General features: G+C 39.2%; 1 long non-coding RNA gene across 1 annotated transcript; it reads right to left on the reverse strand.

Annotated features, from left to right (window-relative positions):
• Positions 1-2,721: 2,721 nt before the first annotated feature.
• LOC146805404 (uncharacterized) lies at positions 2,722-9,634 on the reverse strand. The gene is made up of 2 exons (XR_014967456.1): positions 6,693-9,634; positions 2,722-3,888 (listed from the first exon to the last, which is right to left on the reverse strand). It is a non-coding gene; the product is annotated as an uncharacterized LOC146805404 (long non-coding RNA).
• Positions 9,635-10,343: the final 709 nt, after the last annotated feature.

Consider the following 10,343-nt stretch of genomic DNA (forward strand, 5'->3'; position numbering starts at 1 on the left):
CATGGATAAAATGACTGGGTTGAAGTCATTTATAAATTTTGACTCTTCATTTCTTTTTAGGTTGTAGGTATTTTTGGGAGATTTTCTGGTTATAGTATGTCGCACAGCTGACATAAAACTGTTGACTCTTCCTTTTGAAAGAACAGGTCTAGGAAATCCAAATCGACACTTTGTGTAGAATTTATCTTTCGTCTTGTACTTCCGTCGACAGTATTTTCCACACCGATGACTTTGGAAACGTAAAACTTGCTCTTTTAACTTTTTCTCTTCTGTGCTTTTAGGTATAGCACATGTTGCATATTCTTCAATGAAAGATAACACTGCTTCATCAGTATCTGTTCCAAACTTTGGGGCATCTTTGATCCACAACAGCATATGAATATGAGGAGCACCTCTTGCCTGGTACTCTTTTCTCCAAAAGAAATCCACTACTTCTCCAAGAGGTGGATTTTTTTTATTTCAGATGAAGGACATCATAGCCTCAAATCTATGATTGAAATATCTGCAAACATTAACTCGATCCAATGAGCACAGTTCTCCAGCTGTCTTGTATTCAATGTTTTTAATGTTTGAATTTGCCTCTCTTAGAAAATCCAGTAAATCATCCCAAGCGTACTCGGCACAGCTTAGGGTTAGAAACCATGTAGGAGTTCCTAAATTCCGTAACATGCATTTTAATTCACCATGGCGTCGGTACCAATATTCATTTGTCCCACGCTGACAAGCCATCAGATTGATCAGTTGTGTTTCCAAATGATCATCTCGGATCTGCACTTTCTCCATAAAATCCTTAGCAGACACATTTTGTAAATGTACTCCACTTTTTAAAATGTGATTTACTGCATAAGATAATGCAGACAAGTCGCTTTCAAATAAAAGATGGAACAAATAAGGAATACTTTGACGAAATCTTGGATCTTCTGCATATAGTCTTGTAGTCCGATACTCAGAAGCTGGAATCTGTTCTGGACGTTCATCGTATTGTCCTCCTTTTCCTGTAGGAAACAGCTGGGGAAAACATCGAGCTTCGAAGCTCTCCTCCCATACACTCACGGGAGTTCCTTTTGCTTTCTTCATCTGAAACAGATCAATAGTGTCTCCCATAACTTCTTTTGAATGAAGAGGATATATGCTAAAATGTTCATAAATTTCTTCTTCCTTTAAATTGTTCACTTTTTCAATTTGACCAGTTGGTGTTTCTGTGTCTTCTTGTAAATCTTCTTCTTCTTCTTCTTCTATATAAATTGATTCATACCATTTATTATTTTTTTTCAAATACAAATTTGCTCTTTGTACTTTTCGTACATCCACCAGCTCTTGCCAAATCTTCTTATTCTTTGTAGGTACACCATTAACCAGAATTACTAATGGTTCAGTTTCCAAAGTATCTGCATCAATAGTTTCCATATTTTTTTTCAAATCCAAGGGCAAATACACCACTCTTCCTTTTAAACCTCTCAGTAAATCAGAAGGAGGTAATTTACCAGTTTTGGCCTCCATACGTACTATGGTCTGGAACGGATGAACACATTGAATGAGTATAGACTCATATGTATTTCATTCAGAAAGTTCGGCAGGAATAGCATCCAATTCTAAATTATTATGTACAGCTCTGGTCGGCATTCTATTTTCTTCTAACTTATTATAACAGTATTTACAAATACGCTGATCTTCACCCAATTCAAAACAATTTTCAAGAAATATATATGTTGCAAAATCCTTCCACTTATAATTATCTTCATTTTCACTTTTTTTATACAGATCAACACTCCTTGCTTGAATTTTATAATGACTTCTGCGGCAACAAATACAAGTAATATTTGGTCTTTCATTAGAGGTGATAGTAAATGTTGTCATTTCATCCTCAAAATTTTTAGTCATAATGAGTTCTACATTCTGTTCCTCATTTTCCTCATTTACTGTGTCCTTTTCTGCACTTTCTTGTTCTGGACCAAAGTAACAAAACTGAATCTCATCAGTAACCTTCACTACATCTGAAACAGATCCACGGAACAGAGCACTATTCAACTCATTCAACTTTACTGCTGGACTTTTAGCAAAATACAATGTTCTCACAAACTTTCTCATTTCAGTATGATGAACAGCCAGCATCCTAAAATGATGAAAAACACTTTTACACACTTTTCTATATAGACAAGCCAGAGAATGTCCCTGCAAACCAGTATTTTCTCTCACTCGGCATGGATCTAGTGTTTGAAGCACCTTCATCTTCTGTTTTACACTCTTTTTACTATATTCTCTTAGAAAGTCACGTAATTTATCAATAGATTCCTGACGCACAGTACAAATACTACTACAGTTCCAAGTGTACACTGGGGCTTTTGGACGTCTCCCCATAGCCTCAGCAGCCATTACTTCTTCCTCATTTCTTGGGACCATTTTCTCTTTTTGCATCACACAACCATCCTTAACTTCATATGCTCTACCATTGGTGTCAACTGCATGCAACAAACTATTACTTTGAAGATAACTCTCTTCATGAAAAAATGGTTCAGTACTTGAACTGTGTTTCCATTCTCACAAGAACACTTTACAAAAGTTACTTTTTTTCACTTCTCTTTTCCTTTTGCTTTGTGACTTCATTGCATTCACTAATTTTTCTAATCTACGCATCCTATTCAAAATTAGAATAAAAAGTTTTCTTTTTATTTCCAAAGCCTTACTTACAATATTTTCTATAAAAAAAAATTTCTTAATAAATTTTGTTTTTTTCTTATATTTTTTCACATCCTTTAGCAAATTTAACATCACTCTTCTATGAAACATTTTTCGACGAATGTTTTTAAAATCTAATTTTCGTGTTAAATCAGTTTGACATACTTCTGATTGTACATTAGCTTTTTTTTTTGCTGTTGACTGTGTTGTTGCTTTGTACATAAAACTCTCTTTGTTTTACAGTTATTTTTGCCATTTTTTTGTTTTTTGAAAATCTTTTTTAAGAAATCTCTGCTCTGCTTACCAGTAGACTTTTTCTTTTTGCCATCACCAGCTTCTCCTGCTATTTTTTTTTTCCCAGTTTTGTCCAGATATACTTGTTGTTGCTTTTCTTTCCCTTTTCTTGTCCTTAAAGGCATTTTATTTTCACTGTTGCTCAGCAATACCTGCAAGGAACTAAAAAAAAATCCTTTTTGTAATTATAATTCATTAAAATATTTTTTTTTACTTTTCATTTATTTCAAATGTTTTTCCATTTGTCTCTCATTTGTGATTTACTAATTTGTGCACAGTACTAACCACCACAGTTGAAAAAAAACAAGCTGCCCCTTTCCTGCAAGTGCATTTTTTAACAGAACAACTGCAACACAAATTATATCTGTGGCCACAATTCCTGTGCGCACACAGCCTCATGGTGTGCTTCTAAGCAGAAAACAGAATTTGATTTGCAAATTCAAAGCACATTTACTACTCTGGTAGATCAAGTGATAATTGCTGTTACAGCCTTACACATTTTACCTGGAAAATCACAGAGGCAGAAAAGAGCACATTTCCTAACAGCTACTTCATACCATAAGTATCTGCAACCTGGGTGAGTGTTTAGAGTAGAGCAAAGAAAATGAGGCCTTGGTGACGTTGAATGTGTTTGCATTACACACAGACCTGAGTAGTACGCATGGGAGTGTTGGAGAAGCTGTTGCGTGTGTCCCAAGAGTGTGTTTCTGCAGACTATGTATTGTCAGCTGCAAGAGACATGAGCAAGGAGATTTCCAGAACTGCATGAAGACTACAGGGATGTACGTAACAGTGCATGTGTGCTAAGGGATAATTTGTGTAAACACAAAAGGCTGCCCCTTTCCTGGGACTGCAATTCTTACTGAACAACAACTTCACAAACTAAATCTCTGCCCACAATTCCTGTGCGCACACAGACTCATGCTATGTTTTTTGGAACAAAACAGTGTCCCTGAATAGTACCAAATTACTGTTACAGCCTGACACATTTCCCTTATCATTTACAGAAGCAAAAAACAGCACATGTCCTAACAGCTCCTTAAGACCATGACCATGTGTTACAGGGTGAGTGATTAGACTAGATCAATTTAAATGAGGCCTTCGTGACGTTGAATGTGTTTGCATTACACAGTGCTATCTGAAACAGTACACAGAGCTGAGTACTACACATGAGAGTGTTGGAGAAGTGCTGCGTGTGTGCCAAGAGTGTGTTTCTGAACACTGTGTATTGTATGGTGCAAGACAGATGAGCAAAGAGACTTCCAGAACTGCATGAAGACTGCAGGGATGTATGTAACAGTGCATGTGTGCTAAGGGATAATTTGTGTAAACACAACAGGCTGCCCCTTTCCTGGGACTGCAATTCTTACTGAACAACAACTTCACAAATTAAATCTCTGCCCACAATTCCTGTGCACACACAGACTCATGCCATCATTTTAGGCACATAACACAGGCTGCCCCTTTCCTGGGACTGCAATTCTTACTGAACAACAACTTCATAAATTAAATCTCTGCCCACAATTCCTGTGTGCACACAGACTCATATCGTCATTTTAGGCACATAACACAGGCTGCCCCTTTCCTGGGACTGCATTTCTTACTGAACAACATCTTCACAAATTAAATCTCTGCCCACAATTCCTGTGCGCACACAGACTCATGCCATCATTTTACACACATAACACAGGCTGCCCCTTTCCTGGGACTGCATTTCTTACTGAACAACAAATTCATAAATTAAATCTCTGCCCACAATTCCTGTGTGCACACAGACTCATGCCATCTTTTTACGCACATAACACAGGCTGCCACTTTCCTGGGACTGCATTTCTTACTGAACAACATCTTCACAAATTAAATCTCTGCCCACAATTCCTGTGCGCACACAGACTCATGCTATGTTTTTTGGAACAAAACAGTGTCCCTGAATAGTACCAAATTACTGTTACAGCCTGACACATTTCCCTTATCATTTACAGAAGCAAAAAACAGCACATGTCCTAACAGCTCCTTAAGACCATGACCATGTGTTACAGGGTGAGTGATTAGACTAGATCAATTTAAATGAGGCCTTCGTGACGTTGAATGTGTTTGCATTACACAGTGCTATCTGAAACAGTACACAGAGCTGAGTACTACACATGAGAGTGTTGGAGAAGCTGCTGCGTGTGTGCCAAGAGTGTGTTTCTGAACACTGTGTATTGTATGGTGCAAGACAGATGAGCAAAGAGACTTCCAGAACTGCATGAAGACTGCAGGGATGTATGTAACAGTGCATGTGTGCTAAGGGATAATTTGTGTAAACACAACAGGCTGCCCCTTTCCTGGGACTGCAATTCTTACTGAACAACAACTTCACAAATTAAATCTCTGCCCACAATTCCTGTGCACACACAGACTCATGCCATCATTTTAGGCACATAACACAGGCTGCCCCTTTCCTGGGACTGCAATTCTTACTGAACAACAACTTCATAAATTAAATCTCTGCCCACAATTCCTGTGTGCACACAGACTCATATCGTCATTTTAGGCACATAACACAGGCTGCCCCTTTCCTGGGACTGCATTTCTTACTGAACAACATCTTCACAAATTAAATCTCTGCCCACAATTCCTGTGCGCACACAGACTCATGCCATCATTTTACACACATAACACAGGCTGCCCCTTTCCTGGGACTGCATTTCTTACTGAACAACAAATTCATAAATTAAACTGCCCACAATTCCTGTGTGCACACAGACTCATGCCATCTTTTTACGCACATAACACAGGCTGCCCCTTTCCTGGGACTGCATTTCTTACTGAACAACATCTTCACAAATTAAATCTCTGCCCACAATTCCTGTGCGCACACAGACTCATGCTATGTTTTTTGGAACAAAACAGTGTCCCTGAATAGTACCAAATTACTGTTACAGCCTGATACATTTCCCTTATCATTTACAGAAGCAGAAAACAGCACATGTCCTAACAGCTCCTTAAGACCATGACCATGTGTTACAGGGTGAGTGATTAGACTAGATCAATTTAAATGAGGCCTTGGTGACGTTGAATGTGTTTGCATTACACAGTGCTATCTGAAACAGCACACAGAGCTGAGTACTACACATGAGAGTGTTGGAGAAGCTGATGCGTGTGTGCCAAGAGTGTGTTTCTGAACACTGTGTATTGTCTGGTGCAAGACAGATGAGCAAAGAGACTTCCAGAACTGCATGAAGACTGCAGGGATGTATGTAACAGTGCATGTGTGCTAAGGGATAATTTGTGTAAACACAACAGGCTGCCCCATTCCTGGGACTGCAATTCTTACTGAACAACAACTTCACAAATTAAATCTCTGCCCACAATTCCTGTGCACACACAAACTCATGCCATCATTTTAGGCACATAACACAGGCTGCCCCTTTCCTGGGACTGCAATTCTTACTGAACAACAACTTCATAAATTAAATCTCTGCCCACAATTCCTGTGTGCACACAGACTCATATCGTCATTTTAGGCACATAACACAGGCTGCCCCTTTCCTGGGACTGCATTTCTTACTGAACAACATCTTCACAAATTAAATCTCTGCCCACAATTCCTGTATGCACACAGACTCATGCCATCATTTTACACACATAACACAGGCTGCCCCTTTCCTGGGACTGCATTTCTTACTGAACAACAAATTCATAAATTAAATCTCTGCCCACAATTCCTGTGTGCACACAGACTCATGCCATCTTTTTACGCACATAACACAGGCTGCCCCTTTCCTGGGACTGCATTTCTTACTGAACAACATCTTCACAAATTAAATCTCTGCCCACAATTCCTGTGCGCACACAGACTCGTGCTATGTTTTTTGGAACAAAACAGTGTCCCTGAATAGTACCAAATTACTGTTACAGTCTGATACATTTCCCTTATCATTTACAGAAGCAGAAAACAGCACATGTCCTAACAGCTCCTTAAGACCATGACCATGTGTTACAGGGTGAGTGATTAGACTAGATCAATTTAAATGAGGCCTTGGTGACGTTGAATGTGTTTGCATTACACAGTGCTATCTGAAACAGCACACAGAGCTGAGTACTACACATGAGAGTGTTGGAGAAGCTGCTGCGTGTGTGCCAAGAGTGTGTTTCTGAACACTGTGTATTGTCTGGTGCAAGACAGATGAGCAAAGAGACTTCCAGAACTGCATGAAGACTGCAGGGATGTATGTAACAGTGCATGTGTGCTAAGGGATAATTTGTGTAAACACAACAGGCTGCCCCTTTCCTGGGACTGCATTTCTTACTGAACAACATCTTCACAAATTAAATCTCTGCCCACAATTCCTGTGCGCACACAGACTCATGCTATCATTTTACGCACATAACACAGGCTGCCCCTTTCCTGGGACTGCATTTCTTACTGAACAACAACTTCATAAATTAAATCTCTGCCCACATTTCCTGTGTGCACACAGAGTCATGCCATCATTTTAGGCACATAACACAGGCTGCCCCTTTCCTGGGACTACATTTCTTACTGAACAACAACTTCATAAATTAAATCTCTGCCCACATTTCCTGTGTGCACACAGAGTCATGCCATCATTTTAGGCACATAACACAGGCTGCCCCTTTCCTGGAACTGCATTTCTTACTGAACAACATCTTCACAAATTAAATCTCTGCCCACAATTCCTGTGTGCACACAGACTCATGCCATCATTTTAAGCACATAACACAGGCTGCCCCTTTCCTAGGACTGCATTTCTTACTGAACAACAACTTCACAAATTAAATCTCAGACAACAATTCCTATATACACACAGACTCATGCTGTGTTGGTAGGCACAAAACACAGGCTGCCCCTTTCCTGGGTTATCAATTCTTACAGAACTAATGCTTTTTTCAAATGTGCTGCCATTTTCCTCTCTTTTCTTTCAAAGTGATTTCTGCTAAATGCTAACCATCACAATTAAAAAGAAGCTGTACTTTTTTTTTAACTGCAAGTCTTACTTTTCAACAGCAACACAAATTAAAATCTCTGTCAACAATTCTTCTCTGCACACAGACTCATGGTTTGATGGTAGGCACAAAACAGTATTCCTCATTGTTACCAGTACACATTAACTTATGGTGAAAACATACTCCATAATATTTTACATATTCAAAACAGTTAAATATCTCCCAAAACAGAAAATGTAAATCACAACTTTAAACAAATAATCACAATTCTTTTTTTTATATCTAAATTAACCACAAACACCCCCTCTCAAACTCATAACTCACCTTTAAAATTAGTTAGTTGTGAAAGAAATGTGGTAGTCACACAGCAGTTTATCAGACCAGAATCTCTGAGCTGAACACCTCTCTCCTCTCAGCAGAACCAGTTAATGGCACAGTTTCCCTCTCTTTTTTCACACATATACATGTTAATTTCAAATCTCAGTGCTTCCCACATTTTTTCAAATGAAATCACACATTTCTATTGGTTGAAAACTTCAACCCCTTTCCAAATGTACCCTTCCCCCAGCTTGACTTCTGCCTGCTACCATAGCAACAGGTCATGGAACACAGGTGTGAGCAGAGAGGTCAGAAGTTCAGCAGACAATGTTTCATTTCCAAAGAGCAAGAGTGCTTGACTTTTCAAACCTAACAGCAAATCCAAACTAATGTTCTTTGTTCACACATTTTTCTGAACCAATACAAAACATGCTTTTTAAAATTTAAACATACAGCCTAGTTTTTAGTGTAGAATGGTTTGAAACAGCCAATGAGTTCTTTTTATAAAAAAAAGTATGTGTGCCCCCATTTTTCAACTGTCTTTCATTTCTTTTTGCCTTTCTACTGAAAGACACCTTCTGAGTGCATCCAGATCTCCTTTGAAGATGTTCACAGTGTGGATTGTAGGTCACAGCTATGTCTTCTGGAGAGAAAAATTTGCAGAAAAAAGAGGTATGGTGAGAGACCTTGCTTCGCCAAATGTAGACATTAAATGGATTGGTCAGAGAGGGTTAAAGTGGCACCAATTAATGCCTTTGGTGAAAACCTTTCTACATCTCCCACAGCCTAACCTTATTATTGTGCACTGTGGTGGAAATGACCTAGGCACTTTAACTGGAGTAGGTCTGGAAATGCTTATTAAGGACACCTTTGTGCAATTGATGTTGCTTTTTCCACAAACTGCCTTTGTATATTCTAACATATGCCAAAGGCAAAAGTGGAACTGGTCCAACCAATTTTGTCCGCAGATTGACAAAGCAAGGAAGCACGTCAACAAATCTATTTCTGCTTTCCTCAGAGACTATGGTATGGGTTCTATATACCACAACAACTTGCGTTACAACATGCAAGACATTTATAGAGGAGATGGTGTACACTTCAATGATGAAGGGAACAGAGTCTTCCTCTTGAACTTTAGACTCTGCATCGGTACTTACTTGTAGGTACCAAAAAACACACAATAAACACAAGGGCTCTTTTTAGAGCCACCTTATATCTTTTTACTTAATTGCGAATTTTTTAAAAAATTTTTGTTTTTAAAAATTTTTCGGGTGCGCGCTGGGTGCGCACACTCGGCGATATTTTTTTTCAAAATATAAATCTTTTTTTTTGCCCTACAAGGTCCTACTGTGACCCCCTTACAATGCCTAGTGGGTCAATATCTCCCCACTCTGCCCCCTTTTCAAGTTCTCCCCCTTTGTTTTTCACCCCCTCTTTATGCGAGAGACAAAATGGCAGCCGCCGCTTCCTGATTTCCACCGATTCGAATGTTTACTGACATCTAACAACCAATCAGAAGTGCGCACGCGCACGGCAAGGTGCGCGCACAGGACTTGCTCAGTGCGCGCACGGTACGCGCGTACAGATATATATATTGATTTAAATGCTAATTTCTCAGGAAATACTGAACAGATTTACACCAAACCTGCAAAAGGCACTTCGTGGACCTTATGGCTACATCTCTGCCAAATTTCACATAATTCTGTTCAGACGTTCGGGCTGTAGCTGCGACTAAAGTCCCTATGGAAAAATGCATGGGGAAAACGCGTTTTGGGACCCCCCTTTTTTCTCGGCCCCCGCTTGACGAATCACCCCGAAACTTTCAGGGTAGGAGCTGAGCAGAGCGCCCCATTAGTTTTGAAAATTTCGCGTGGATTTGTCTACCGGCGCCAAAGTTATTCAAAATAGAATTTTGAGATTTCCTATGGAAACACGGTCCTAACTATAACTACCTACTGGCGACCGCCAGTAGGTAATATATACAATAAAAGAAATAAATATTTGTATGTACAAATATATATTTTTGCTCTTATGAAACCCAACCCTTAACCCAAAACCACCCTAAACCCAGCAAATTCCCTTACCACCCAAAAACCCAAATC

The sequence above is a fragment of the Triturus cristatus genome, chromosome 8 (assembly GCF_964204655.1).
Source record: "Triturus cristatus chromosome 8, aTriCri1.1, whole genome shotgun sequence".
In the NCBI taxonomy this organism is placed as follows: Eukaryota; Metazoa; Chordata; class Amphibia; order Caudata; family Salamandridae; genus Triturus; species Triturus cristatus.